At 36.8% G+C, this 16127-nt stretch overlaps 1 long non-coding RNA gene across 1 annotated transcript in view; it reads left to right on the top strand.

The window, feature by feature from the left end:
• LOC140694024 (uncharacterized) overlaps positions 1-15105 on the top strand; it is a 121361-nt gene extending 106256 nt beyond the window's left edge. Inside the window, exons 2-3 of the long non-coding RNA XR_012069756.1 lie at positions 5958-6054; positions 14871-15105. This is a non-coding gene — a long non-coding RNA (uncharacterized lncRNA). The remainder of the gene's footprint in view (positions 1-5957; positions 6055-14870) is intronic.
• The last annotated feature ends 1022 nt before the right edge of the window (positions 15106-16127 follow it).

Here is a 16127-nt window from a genome sequence, read left to right as displayed (position 1 = left end):
TTTGGTCTTAAATGAGAAGGCCAGTTATCTTAGCTGAAGGACTGAGAAAGGTTCTCTAGAGGAAATGATATTTAAATTAAGACTTTAGGTGGAAAAAGAGCTAGACCGAGTGGTCTAAGTGAATTTCCAAACAAGTTTAGATTTATCTACCCCAAATCAAAAATTTCCTCAAGGATATTTTAAACTCTTTTTTAAGAAGGGGTGTGCTTTGAAATCAATAAAGTTGATCAAAAAATACCCTTCATGTAATTTCTAGATGGTATATCAGTATTAACCAATGAGTAGTCACTGAGTAGAAAAAGGGTATTTTTAAAATGTATACACTAGTGATATTCACTTGATAGTCATAAGTCTATTCTGTTCTCTTCATTTATTCAACATTTTAAAAGTGAAATATTGGGTGCCATTAGATCTTGGGGATGTAAACTGTGGCTAACACAGAGTCTCTGCCCTTATGCAACCTACAGTCTATTGAAAAAGAGAGTGAATATACAAATAACCACACAAGTGCAAATAGAAGAACAAATTGAAGGGAAAAACAGGGAGGTATGAGATACCACCAGAGTTTTTGATCTAGTCTGGGGGGTGGTTAGGAAGTGCTCTCTGAGGAAAAGTGATATTTGAACTGAGATCTGACAAGTGAACAAAAGTTAATGTGATGAGAAGAGACAAGAGGTGAAAGTGTTCCTCTGGCTGCTGGAGAGGTCTGAGCTGGGAGGAAGGAAGGCAAAAGTCCAGGACCAGAGCGGTCACGGCGGTGTGGAGCAGGAGGGGTGAGCCGCAGGAAATGGGGCCAGTCGGGCTGATGCGAGGCCATGTGAAGAGTTTTGCTTTATTTTCAGATTATTAGGGTGTCACTGACCACAGTTGAACATTTTTGTGTTGTTTTGTTTTGAAAGTTTATTCTTGTTAAACTGTGGGCAAGAACAAGAAGAAATTGGAGTGGATGGTGGGGAGACCAGCGACGAGTCTCTTGCAGTCCTTCAGGAAAGCAAGCATGGTGGCTAAGCCCAGGGTAGGCTGTGGAGATGGAGAAAAGCAGACGGATTAAGAAGGTGTTTTTAAAGATTGAATAAGCAAAGCAACCAGTAGGGGCATGGAAATAATATTTCAGGGAGTTCATTTAAAAATTTCTGATGTATTGCCTGAAACTCATGGAATAACACTAACAGAACTGAAAATGTCTTTCCTGGTCCTGCCATTCCATCCAGTCAATTTGTTCGCTTTCCTCCCCGTGTTCCTGTGTTATTTCTGCCTGTGTGTATCTTAGATATTTTCTAGACTTTCTACTCGTCTGTCTTCAATAAAAAATGATTTCTCCAAGTAACATAAAACTACCATTCTTTAAAATTAATTGAAAACTTTACAGTAGTTTTCTTAGTATGAAGCAGATATAGTTTAAAGCTCAGAAAGAGGATTCTGGATTTAGTGTGGAAGGCTCTTGCGATAATGTGTTCCAGATGAAAACATAGCAAGATTGGAAAGCCTCTGTCCCTGGGGACTCCTACTTCTCAGCTCCCTTTCTAGCCCCCAACCTCATCTCTCCACTGTGCAAATGGAGAATTCCTCCAAATTTCCAGAATTTCTATTGCTTTTCATTTATTTCCTCAGAATCCCCCAGTGAGAAAATTTCCTCCTCTCATGGCCTTCTTTTTTCCCATACCAAAACTGGACATGTACACCTTTTGAACAACGGTCTTGTAAAAATGTACTTACCCTGGGTTCATCTCCTATGCCGCACATTGTTATTTCTCTTCCTAGTTGTGAACCTTTACTTCTGATTATTTGTGTTTAACCAATTTCACTGTTTCTCATTTTGAAAGATTATTACTTTACTATATTTGAGGGCCTAAGAACTAAGTCATCTATGGAGAAATTTTTAAAGGACATTGAGATACGTCTCTTAACAGATGACAGAACAGCTATGAAGTTGGAATGATGTAGATTCAGCTACAAAGAAAATAGTATCAGAAAAATAAACGCGAATCACAAAATCTCAGCAGGGATTCCTAGAGGTGGATATAGAATTAAAATAATATTAAAGTCAGAATAGGAATTAAGACAACATTCTCCCTAACAGTTTTTGACTTTTATGGTTTCATCAGATAAAAATTCTACTGCATAGAGAGTAGAAGAGGGGTGTATCAATTTTACTTTAAGGAAAATGAAAAATTTAACACTGCCTTTTCACTTTCTTGACAGCAGAAAACCGAATGTAGATAGATAGTATGTACATATGTGGGTGGTGATTAAAATTTCAACTGTGTATAACTGCCTCAGACCAACCTACTTCTGTAAAATCGGAGGACTGCCCCTAACAGCGGTAGTCAGTCCTGGAGCAGCAGACTGAAATAGGAGGAGAAGATAAATTGGTGCCATGTGGTAGCTCTGCATCCCTCCGTTCCCAGGAGGGTGAGGTGTGTGCTGAGTTTGGGGAAGCAGGGTGAGCACTTGCCCCTGGCATGCCTCGTCTGGAAGATGCTGTGTTCTTGGCTATAGATGTGACATTGAAAGAGAAGACCGAAGTATAAGACACTGAAGCTGTCACCTTACTTGACTATGATCAGATCAGGAGCAACCTAACACAGACTCTTTGTTGAGTGAAGAAAAGCATTTCCATGGGTATTTGAATTGTATTCCAAAAATTCCATTGTGAATTAGCTGTTTGTTATTCAGAAAGCATTTTACCACAAACTGCATTACAATTTAGTGTATATAATTATAGTTCCACTTTTTTTTTTTAAGTTTTCAGCTTCAACCAACCACCCAGTGTAACATTCTTTTCATGGCAAGACATTCTAATTTGCAAGAAGAGGAGAACCTACCCACTCCTGGCAGATTGCTTATAAGCAAAAGGAGCCATGCCTGGCGTAGAGAGGGTGAGCAGATGATGATAATGTTCTAGAGATCACCCCATTGCTCATTCCCCCTTCTGCCAAATCCTTAGGGTCGTGGGTCTATAGGAGGTGGGGGTCCAGAGAGGGGCAGGCAATCCCAGACACCAGTAATTTGTTAATTTGCAGTGAAGAAAATAATTTTCTAGGTTTTTTTTTTAAATAAGGATTTCTCCCCATATTTACATAAAAGTAAATAAATTCCTGTGTAAGTAACTCTCAGCCTAGATGCTGTAAAATGAGGACTGTTGTGAGGACAAGAATCAATCTGCAGAGTGGACTCCCTTCCTACTGTTTGTCTGTGGAAACGGAGAATGTAGGGGTATAAAGCAGTAATTTTCTCTGAGATTTAGGAAGAGGTAGGAGCCTATTATTGAATCAGCAATAGTGTGCAGGAGACGTACTTAAAATTAATAATTTTACACACACATGCACACACATCTTGGTTGGATCAACCTTGAAAAACCCTGTACACAAAGCCTTGCTTGAGCTGGCCTTCTGCCCCGTGGGCCCTGCCTTCACTGTGGTGAGGATGTTGATGGATTTCCATATAGATGAGATAACATTTGTGATAGACTTTGTTCTAAAGCTGTCCTCCAGATGTCTGATATCAAACCCTTCACTAACTTGTTTTCAGGGTCTAAAATATATTAAAGTGGTTATAATTTATATTCTTACATTTTAAAGGAAAACACTTACTAACTTTAGTCCTACTCCAATCTGAAAAAGGTGAAACAATTTATAAAAACAAAGATTCTATGACAGTGTCAGGAAGAATAGTTTTTAACATATATCAACATTGATGTGTGTATTTCTGATAATTCTTTAAAACTAATAAGGCAATCTTTTGATGATGATGTAACATTCCATTAGGGATACACTACAGTATATAGAGTTGATTAATTTATTATCTTTTATTTAGTCATTCACATTCATATTTTCTTTCCTACCATGACAGATTCTTTTAGGACATGTCTAATTTACTTTTACACCTCCCTTGATGTTAAATACAGTGAATTATCAAATAGTATTTGTTGAAGTAATACATTTATTCTTACACTGATACCTGCTTTATGTGTTTGTATTATGACTAACAGACATTCTGTGGATCTCAGACTATCCTAAAGAAAATGACAAACTGGATAATCATTAAGAAATGTTAATCAACATTTTCTCTTAAATTTTGCACTGTGGTGGAACATAGAATTTTCTATTTTCTCTTCCAGGAAGTTATAAATTTATGTCCGCTCCAAATTATTTCCCATTTGCCAAATAGATTTAATTTGATAAATAATTATAAGCTTTACAAAGCAGACTTTAACTTTATATCTTACAAAAACATCTTAAAACCTATCCACATTTGGGTTGACAATGTATCTTCTTGATCTCGATCCTTAAGAAAACATAACCAGGCAAATGTGTGATTTACTTTCATAATTTTGCCCCAAATCCAGTTCTTAACTAGTATATGTATTTGCCAATCCTAGGATAAATTTCCAGATAGTATTAATTTAAAAAATTAGTCCTTTCTTCTTCAAACTTAAAAAAACCAATTTCCAGACATTATTGCAAAGCTGATGATGTTTCATCAATTTCCTTATACAAATGTGAAACTTTGAAAATACTTGAGGATTTATTTTTGCATCAAATCAATACCAATAATGTAGGTATTATTCTGAGTCTACCCATTATGAGCAGAGATGGTCTTATATATGTGCAGTATAAGACCTAACTACAAGATGACATGTCAGGGACATGCTAACTTTATAGAGCTTTGTTCGAGATCACCTTCTGGACAAAGACCAAGTCAATTTTCTCTTTATCTTAAAACTTTGCTCTCTATAAAAAGACAGATACTCCTATAAAGTTAGTGTTTGAAATTCTTAGCCATTTTTATTTTGATATAATAAAGAAAAACAAGTTTCCATTCATTCAAAAAAAGAGACCACGAAGATGAATGACAGAAAGGTCAGGTGTAGCACAGAAAGCTGAAAGAGTCCTGTGAGAGAATCCCCTGGCCAAAGACAATGTCAAAGACTGTCTCTTGTCTCAGCTATAGGTATCAAGATCGAACCACTGTGCTTGTTCTAGTGGACCACACTCTATAGTAATTTGACAAGTTAAATAATAACCTTTTCTAGAAGCAACATAGAGGATGCTTGTTACTTAAAGTGCTGGATTTCAGTGACTAGAAACCAAGAAGAATAAATGAAATTCATGATTGAGTTACTATGGAGAAGCTAGGAGCAGAGTCCTGGTGTACGTTAATTGTGTGGCATGTAAAATGGTTCGAAGAAACAGCTGTAGAGTAATGGAAAGGGCTACAATGAATATAATTCTGTTGGGATGAAGCTCAGGTATTGCAGGAACAAATGCCAATATATTTTCCATACAGGGATTAATTACATGGTCAACAGCTGGAATTTACAAGGAGGCGTATTAAATAAAATAGCAGGCAAGCTTGAACTGCGTTCCCACAAAAGCCATAAAATGGGAATACCAAGAGAACTGGCAAATGTAATCTTTCACCTATTTTTTTAGGCACAGCTGTCTATGTACAGGTTGGGGAGGTGAAATTTTGTGAGTAGGCAACTGTGTGCCACATTCAATATGAAAGAGTCAATAAGAATTATCTTATATAGCTATTAAAAAAATTGTCCCTTACAATGGGAATTGTCTCAAGTGCCCTTGAATTTGAGTGGGGACAATATATATGTTTTACCACTATTATCATTTCCATCCCCAAAGGGAGTTCTTCCATTTATTCATTGGCCACATGAGCTTACTTTTTACAAAATCATTGGAAAGCCAATCAATTCTCTTGGAACTTGGCAAGTTTCTAAAGTGCAGTATGGAATCTTCAACAATGAAGGTCAAAGAATGATTTATAGTAACTTTAGCTGCATAAATTGATTTAGCACAATTCAAAAATCTTTCAGGGCCTACTCACTATACTTAGAATTAAATCCAAACTCTTCACTGTTGCCTACAAATCCTCTCGTGCTACACCCCTGCTTCTCTTTCCAACCTCATTTCCTAACCCCCTCTCCTCTCTCACTACAGGGAGACGCACTGGCCTCCTGCCAGTTCTTCAGAAGGCTCCTTCCAGCCTGGTGGAATGTGGTCGCCTCTTCCTGGAATGCTGTTCCCCCTGCCCTTGGTATGTCTGTCTCTTTTTCATCCTTTGGGTCTCAGCTTATTGCCCTACTCAAAGAGGTCTTCTCTGACCACTCTCTACAAATTAGGGCTCCTGATTTTGTCAGAGTTCCCTCTTGGTTACCTTCAGAGAATCTATCACAAATTATAATTATTTGTTTACTTCTAGAATGTCTGTCGCTCTGGACTGCAACCATAGTGAGGGTTGATAGTACCTTCTGAGTGCCTCATATAGCATCCGAACATCCTACGCTGCTTTTAAAAGCTGGGTCATAAAATATGGTTGTGAGATATGATGAGCATTTAAAAAATGCAGCAGAATAGAAAATATCAGAATACATTGCACAGGGTGAGATAAGTACTTTTTAATGAAAATAGTGTTTCTGAAGTTGGGGTACATATGTACGTGTGTGCTCGATCTTGATATAAAATGTGGGTCTCAGGGGGGATAAAAGTAAAAGCCACAGGAAAAAATGTTCAGTAAATATTCATTGAATTAATGACTGTTTTTTCAAATGGAAATGCCTAGACAGGTCTTCCTACACTTAAGACTGTGCAGAGTAGGAAGATGTTGATGTGTTTTTTCAAAGATACTAGAAAGTCTCCTTTGCTTAAGAAATGAAAGCTTGTGCTGGTCACCATCTGAAATTGCTTTAAACTTCATTCCTTTGCCTTACTGTGTTGTTTCCATTTTCATTGTAGAAGTCGTTGTGACACGTGACACTTAAAGACCTATTGATTATGTATACATTAATGTTCTTAAGATCCTTTCCAAAAAGGAGGTTTCAGTGGAGGGAAAGTGAGGGAAGAACACGAGGCCCTCAAGGAAACCGGTGCCATTTGGAACGGGGGCATGTTGTCAGCGGGGCTGAGGAATGCACAAAGTAAAGCACGTTAGCTCACTCTAAGTGTTTGTCTGCTTCACAATTTGCCAAAACAGGATCCTAATGTTTCCTGTGGCCAGCCAGAAAAGTGCAGTGGTGGAAAAGAAACCAAAGTGAGTGTTTTAATTTACTTAGTGATATGAATCCATCTGCCGTGGTCCCACTGAGCTGTGTCTGGGTAGGTCACTGGCTTCTAGTTCCCGCGTAGAAGATGCATTCCTCATATTATAGTGATATTAAAGCATACTTGAAAGTTCCATTTGAACATCCACTTTTGAAATAAAGGAGAATAGAGAACAGTTTGAGTCTGTTCAGTAGTGTAATTCACTTCAGAGCCTTCAGAATTTTTTCTGCCCAACTTGGTTAAATTTAAAATATTTCCAAAATTTCTTACAGATCAGTAAGGAAAAAACAAATAATTAAAATTAAAGCATTGTTGCCAAGCTGGGAGCTCAGTGTAATCCCCTTTTCCTTTGGAGTCCGGCTTGCTGGGGGGGGGATGGTCTTTACTCAACATTCCACCCAAGCGACCGTCATCCACACCCACTTTCTTTTTGAAGGAAAACATTTACTTTTGTGACTTGGTCATAATGAAATACAAAGGACCTCTTTGTGTGTGAAAATGAAACTGGGTGTGAGCCTTTTAAGGAAAAATTAAAGAAGGATGTGTATGTGGGGGGTGGAATTCCCAAGTCTTGCTCAGCTGTTCCTGCCTACCTCCTACTTAGCAGCCCGGCTGCCCTGCACAGCAAGGTCCAGATGTTGTGTATCAGGGAGCAAACAGCACCTCCAATGGCTCGCAGATGAGGTGTTCGAACAGCGTGAGGCGAAGACCGTTCACAGCGTTAAGTTACAGTGCCCTGTCCAGAGCGAATCTGAGACAGGCAGCATCTAACAGGCACTTTCTACAAGACTGACTTGTGCCTTCCTGGAATTTTTGCATCCTGTTTAGATTTCCAAGCTGAACAACAGCTTGCAGTTAAGAGTAAAGCAGGTGGGGATAACCTAGCTGACATGTGACCTGGGAGAAGTTTGGGTGGGATTGATGCATTTGTGAATGGACAAACCAAACACTGCAAAAATAGAAAAAACAACACCTTTAAAGCAATTTCTGGAATTGGCTAGGAGATTCTAGGAAGCGTGGTGTCTAGCAATCCCCCCGTTTTCCACCCCTTTCAGTGCTTTTCCAGTCTTCTGTTTTCTCTGTCATCCTCAGTTACTGTCAGTCCATTGGATCTTCCTTATCAGGGTATAGGCCCTTGAGATCTAGCCTATCCTGAAACCAACCTTCGTTTTCCCCCACTGTCCTCCAACTTCCTTCAACTAGCAAATTTCTTAAGCAAGTGGTTTTTACTACTGCCTCCATTTGCTCAAAGGCACTGTAGTCCCACCACGGTACCAGGACCGTGCTACAGAAATTCACCAAATAAACCTTTATGCTTATGATTCAGTGGTCTTTTCCTGGCCTCATGCTTCTTGTTCTCTCAGAAGCATTTGACACTGTCTCTCTCAGTGTTTTGAAAATCAATCCTGTTTTAGCTTCTTTTTTTGTTTTTAATATTGTTTATCTCTTTAGCTCCTGTTTATCTGTGCCTTTTTTTAATCTTTTTTTTTAACATTCATGCTACAATCTCTCTGTGATATCTCTTGTGACTGCCAGATGAATTTTTGATTATGTTAGTGGATGGAAGACTCGCCCTTAGAATGGGGAGCCCACGAAAGGTAGATTCTTATCTGCGGATTGGAAAGAATTCACGCTGAGACAGAGGGACAGAGTGGAAGGCAGCTTTATCTACTCAAGGGGGAGTAAAAAAGCCAGGGAGCTGTAAGCCCAAGTGGCTTCATGTAAGAACTTCCATCCCTGGGGGTCCTTTTTATCTGTTCTTTGAGGCTTCTTGTCTTCTCATTGTCTGTCTTTTTCATGCTCATTCTTCTCTGTGGTGGAGCCAGCACTTCGCAGAAACAAGATTAAGCAGGCAGGGACCCTCAAACAATGTGGTCCAACAAGATTAAGCAGGTGAGACGCTCAAGCAATATGGTCAAACAAAATTAAGCAGATGGGATAAATTGGGAGTTGCAGATTTGCAGATACTAACTACTATATATAAAACAGATAAACAACGAGTTTCTTCTATATAGCACATGCAACTATACTCAATATCTTATAACCTATAAAGAAAAAGAATATGAAAGTTATGTATGTATATGTCTGACTGAAACATGCTGTACACCAGAAACTGACACAACATTGTAAACTGATTATATTTCAACAACAAAAAATTTTTTTTTTAAAGATTAAGCAGATGGGACTTTCTGTTCCCTTAGGGTAACTTTTTCCATTACTCAAGCAAAAGTATCTCCTTAGGCATCAATTAGATTTAAACTTTTAAAGGATTCTTTGGACAATGAGTCTGAATTTCAGATCCCTAGTTCCCTGCCTCTGTCAATGAGATCACACTTCTTACTTCTTCCTTGCCCTGCCTCTGTCTTGGACTTCCATTTTCACTGTATCAACCACAGTAATTCTTTGAAAACATTTAATCATCTGATATCAACTCTCCACTAAGCCCTTCAACAGCTTCCTACTTCAGGCAGTCAAAGCTAAATTCCTTTCAGATGCCGCAAGATCCTATGTGATCTGGCCCCAGCTATCTCCCTCAGCCAAGGCTCCGACTCTGCCCTCTGCTCGCACTTGCTGGGCTCACTCCTTCAAGCCCTGCCTCAGTGAATCTTCATATGCTGCTTCCTCTCCCTAGAATATTCCATAGGTGGCTTACTACCCAGGCCACAATATTTCAAACAGATCCCTATCACTCCTGATCCCCCTTTCCTGCTTTTATTTTTCCCAAGAACTTATAGTTCTATAAGTATTATTTATTTTCCTTATTTTTTAAAATTTTTTTTCTCCCACAACCAGAATATAAGCTACACAAGGGCAAAGATTTTTGAGTGCTCTATGAATGGTCAGATTGTCAGTGGCTATTATAGTGCCTGGCTTATAGGAGGTGCCCAGTAAGTATTTGTTGAATGAATACATGAATATTCAAATGTCTTTGATGTTGAAAATCAACAACCATTAATGTGTGAGGCTATTTCTGGCTCTCTTTTCTGTCTATTAATCTATGTCTATCCTTATACCAATACCACACTGTCTTGTGGTGAGTCCGTATAGTAAGTCTTGAAATCAGATACTGTAAATCCTTCAACGTTGTCCTTCTTTTCAAGATTGTTTTAGCTTTTCTAGTCACTTTGCCTTTTTGTATACATTTTATAATCAGCTTATTAATTTCTTTAAAAGGCCGTCTAGGACTATGATAGAGATTGTATTGACACAGATGTTTATATTTGTAGCTATATAGATCCCATGGCACAGCCATTGACGTGACTAAAGTTTAAAAAAGGAATACTAAATGCTGGTGAAGGTATGGGGCAACGGGATCTCTTACACATTACTTGAGGAGGGCAAAGCTGTGTAGCTACTTTTGAAACCAGTAGAGCAGAGTATTATGAGTTATACAAGTACTTGCCAAATGGCCCAGCAATCTCACAACTAGGTATTTACCCCAAATAAATGAAAACTTATTTCTCACACAACAGCTTGAAAGTATTTATAAAAGCATTATTCTTAATAGCCCCAAACATGAATAACCCAAGTGTCTATTAAAAGATGAATAAATAAGCAAATTAAGTAATACTTGTACATTTTTATAAAATGAGTGAAAAGTGAGTGATAAAAGGAAGCAAGATATTGATATACTCAACAGCATGGATGAATCTAAAAAACAGTATGCTAAGAGCTAGACACAAGAGATTATATATTGTATGATTCAGTTTATATGAAACATCCACAAGAGAGAAATATATAGAGGCAGGAAGTGGATTAGTGATTGCGCGGGGCAGAAAGTGGGAATGGGATGAACAGTGACCGCAAAGGATCTTACTGGGTGATGAAAATATTCTACACCTGACTTAACGGTGGTAGGTTGCACAACTCAGTAATTTAAAAACCATTGAATTGTACACTTGACATGGGTGAATTTTGTAATGTGTAAAATAAGCCACAAAAGTTGTAAAAAACATCATGCTCAATGAACAGTAACAAAGACGATACACCTACATCCTACATGCTACTATTTCTATGACAAAGCTGAACTACAATTACAAAAGGCATATAAGCGGATGTCTGGGGCTAGGGGTCACAGAATGAAGCTGACTGCAGAGGGACAAAAGGAGACTTTTTAGGGTGTGGGATCTATTTTATATCTTGATTTGGGTGATAGTTACATACCTGTAAACAGTTACCAAAATCCACTAAACTGTGCCTTCAAATCAGTGCATTTTATTGAATTTAAGTTATAGCTCAGTAAGGTTGAAAAATAGCCCAGTCAATACCTGTATGTAGTTAATTCTGCAATTTTTGTTCAATTATTCTTAACTAACAATTTTTATTGCATTTAGAAATTCCAAGTTCTAAAGCCCTTAGTGCTTACTTAAATTATATTTATTTCATATGACTCTAATTGTTTATACAAGATGAAACAGGAAAATTCCTGGAGACTGTCATTTTTTAAAATCAGATTTTCATGCAATTATCAAAAGACGAAAATAAGAAAACCTACACACTTTATATATTTTCTTAAAATATTACCCAAGAGCAATAAAATCTAATCTGAATGCCATAGCAACCCAAATCTCCATTAATAGGTAACTGGAAGGATAAATTATGATATATTCACATGCTTGAGTACTACTCCGCAACAAAGAGAAATTCACTACTGATAAGTAAACACAACGGTATCAGCTGTTCTCAAAAACATTTTGAGTTAAAGAAACCAAACCCAAAAGTGTACATACAATGTGATTCCAATTGTATCAATTTCAAGAACATGCAAAAATGAATCTATGGGGTTAGAGATCAGAATAGTGATTGCTTCTGGTAAGGAAAAGATGGGGCACAAGGGAACTTTCTAGAGGTGTGAAAATCTTCTGTATCTCAATTGGCATGTTGGTTACATGGATATATACATGGATGTATACGTCACAACTGAGTTTAACCATGTATATGTATACCTCAATTAAAAAGAAAAGTGTTCTCATGAGACTGGATCTCTAATGTTTAGTAAATTACAAGGAAACATGAAGTGTGAGAAAAACTGTGCACACATTAAATTGTATTAATCTATTGAGAAAGTTGTAGAGTATATAGAAACATTCAGAAATTATATAACCAGTCTAAAATATACTGTATATATGAAGATTTTTAGGTAAAAATTATTGGTCATTTAGAGATGGAATGTAAAATATAGCAATAAAATTGGATAGACGAGATTAAGTCCTGCTAATGAGAAGTCCAAATTAGGCATGTGGGAGAAGAAAAGACAGATGAGAAAACTTTAGAGGTCAGATATTAAACACACAATTTTTATTATTCATTTATTTATTTGACTGTCATGAAGGAAAAAGTGTTTATTTATTTATTATTGAACTATAATTGATTTACAACATTGTGTAATTTTCAGGTATATAGCAAAATACATATATATATATATATACATAAATAAATATGTATATAATTTTTCAGATTCTTTTCTTGTGTATGTTATTACAAAATATCAAATATAGTTCCCTGTGCTATATAGTAAACCCTTGTTGTTTATCCATTTTATATGTAATGGTATGAATCTGGAGTGGCATATGAAGTACATTAATCCCAAACTCATAATTTATCCCTCTCCCTTCTTTCCGCTTTGGTAACCATAAATTTGTTTTCTGTGTCTGTGAGTCATTTTTGTAAATAAGTTCATTTGTATGCATGCACACGCGCGCGCTCGCACACACACACACACACCCCTTTGATGGCAATACCCATGAAGTATTTGTAACCATTATATTAAACTTCAAAAGATAACCAACATATTCTAAAAGAGTAGAAGTGGTATATAATTCATTCAAATATATTCTCTTCCCTTAATGTAATAAAATCATAGATAAATAATACAATATCAAAAGTCTTCTGTAAACCATTTTGAATTTTATTAAATTAAGAACAGAATTTCACATCTTTAAAGCAAAAGACATTAACTAGTATAATGCCCAAGGGAAAATTAACAGATTCAGAAATGATTCTAACTTTTCTAACTCTGTTAATTTGTAAGGAAAAAATTTGCAAACATTAATAAAGCATTAAATAGTTTGACAAAAATACAAAATTAGAAATAAATAGACAAAACAAAAATGAATACGTAAGACAGATTAATAGTGAATCTAGTCAAGAAGAAAAGGAAGAAATCACACATAAAATTAGAAGATAAAATGGGGAAACAACAGAGAAAATAGTGTGGGGGGACAGGCTAAAAGATGCATTGTACAGCACGGGGATGTAGCCACAAAATGTAAATGGAAACACCAGTAAATGGAAAGTAACCTTTAAAAATTGTATAAAATTTAAAAAATTATAACCCAGGTAAAAAAAATAGAGAAAATAGTGTTAAGATTTAGTAAATACTTTAACTCTATACAAAAAAAAAATTGAAAACCTGGAAGAAATGTTTGATTTTCCAAGAAACCAAGATCAACCTCCATAAAAGGGAGAAATATTTACTGAAAAGGAGAATGTTTTTAGAGTGCAATCCTTTCCTCCAAAGCATCAGAACAAGATGTTAATAGGTGAGTGCACTGTGGAATGGACAACTCCAATCTTACTTAACCTATTCTGAAACACAGAGAGCTCTCAATTCTGATGAAGAAAGTCAGCATTTCAGTGATAGTAAAACCTGAGCAAAGGGACATAAAAAAGGGAAATCAAAGACTCAATTCTTTTATGAATATCTGTGTGAACATCCTAAGTAAAGCATAGCAAATAACATCCAACAACAATTAATTACTAACAAATAGGATATAATTAATATAACTGATCATAATCATGGTTAAGTAAAAAAAAAAAGATCTTTCCCCAGGCAGTGAGGGAAAGAAAATTAACAAAATCTAATGCCCATTTCTGATAAAACTCTTACTAAATAGGAAGAAAGATCTACTTCTTTAAAATATTTTAAGGCCTTTTCCACTTTGGGCACTTTAATATTTATGTAACCAAATATTGAAAATGCAAATACCCCTTAAATAAGAAGTGTTGCTTGTTAGATCTGTCTTACAAAGAAACTTTCATATTTGAACAAGGATGTTATGTGTATAAGGATAGTTATTGAGGCCCTTTTGTTCACAGATTAAAAAATGGAAAGAACTAAACATTTATCAATGGGGAAATAATTACATAAATATGGTTTATCTATACTTTGTAATAATAAAAATTCATTTGAAAGTATGAGAGAAAGATGTCCAAAACATGCTGTCACACATTACTTATATAATTAAATACCGATTTTTAAAGGGATACTAACATATCCTAAGGGACTCTTATGGCCTCTGAGTCTGAGAGAAAAAAATAATTATTGGTGTCCTTTAAGTAGAAATTCAACTTTAGTTTTAAAAACTAAACTAAATCAGAGGGTTTTTTTTAGGCAGAAGCGTCCCATTAAGAAATATATATCAATTCAACATTTTAAAGAAATAATATAAAAGTATGGTTTCATACAATGATTATTTAGGAAAATAAGGTAAAAAGTGACCAAGATTACATTAAAACTGGAAAGTAATGGATGAACAGATAATAGTAAAGAAAATGACTGGGGAAAATAGGGTCACAGAGTGAGAGAAGGAAAGAGGGACACACACAGTGACATCGCACACCAAGAGTCATACCAAACTTGAAGTAGTCACCAAGAACCAGAAGGAAATTCATCTGAGGGAATAACACAGAAACAGACACAGTAAGGGATGTTCCCATCTTGTGAGCATTTTAGAATTTTATGCTAAAAACTGAAAGTTGTGCTTCATACGCAAAACCCTATATATGTGTGTGTGTTAATACTTCTCATAGGGTAAGTTCATCCATGCTGTGCCAGCTGAGACATTGACCTCTAGCAATGCCTGATTTATGGCCTGTCCTGTGCAGTGAAAATTCTAGACAATGCGGACGCATGTGGGAAGGAGTCTGTAAGCACTGTCAGAGCCTGTGTCTGTGAACTGACGAGGTGATACCATCTGTCACCCAGACAGGCTTCTTGTCTATTTGTTGACCGACTGCCAAATTAAAATGAACGCAGAATCAATTATTTCAGTTGTTGAGGTAAGAGTGTTCATGTATTTGTCTTAGCGTGGAGTGTGTGTGTGTGTGTGTGTGCACACGTGTATGAGAGAGAGAGAGCAAGCAAATTAAGTGCAGTAAAATGTAATCCCGCAAGAAATTTTGGTGTTGTATTTTCACCTCGACCATCCTCAGTGACCTCACGGAATAAATGCTGACGTTATTCTGTGATGTCCTCTCTCTAGTTCCTGTCCCGTGGCCAGGGTGGCACGAGGGCAGCTTCACCTGGTTGTGATCATGCTAGTTTCCAAATCATCACAAAACACTTGGGCAGTGGCCCTTTAAGGGTTGACCTATAGGCTGTAATAATTATTGAGATTGTTAGGTACATTCTCACAAGCGTGAGGAAGAAGGATTTCATGGAAAAAGAGGTAGCAGACAAGATGGAGGGAAGGCAAATCCTACTTCACATTCAGTGAACACTTCCTATGGACCATGAAATTCTTAAGGGGTTTTATGAAAAGGAGGTAATTCTAACTACTGCTGTCTCCTTACAAATGGTGTAGCTGTGTCCCAGAGAGGTTGAAGACTTTCCTGGGGACACACAGCTAGTGAGGCACTGAGCAGGAATTAGAACCCAGTCTGGTTCTAGAGTCTGTGTGTTTGACCATAATATTATACTGTCTCTCAAATGGCAACAATCTTTATAATGAGACCAAACCAGGGAAGAATAATTCATAAAGAAAAGTAAAAGGCTGTGGGGAAGGCAGTGGGCCAGAGTCATTCATGCTTCACACTCCGAGCACTCAAAAAAACTTGTGCAGATATTCTGGCTTCTGTGGAGCCAACTTATTACCAAGCATATTTAACTTATGAATGGTATAAGCAAATCATTGTTATGTTTTCCTCTTGTTGCTCTCTATTCTAGGACATTTTATTGGGAACCCTTCTTCAGTGTTGTGGAATTTCTTTCTGATTTGTAATTGCACATAGCTGACCGCAGTATAACTAGAGAAGATGCTCAGAAAAGGGGGCAAAAATAACTTAAAT

This window comes from Vicugna pacos, chromosome 3, assembly GCF_048564905.1.
Source record: "Vicugna pacos chromosome 3, VicPac4, whole genome shotgun sequence".
NCBI classification, from domain to species: domain Eukaryota; kingdom Metazoa; phylum Chordata; class Mammalia; order Artiodactyla; family Camelidae; genus Vicugna; species Vicugna pacos.
The sequence above is the reverse complement of the archived record's forward strand: the minus strand, read 5'-3'. Positions and strand labels throughout refer to the sequence as shown.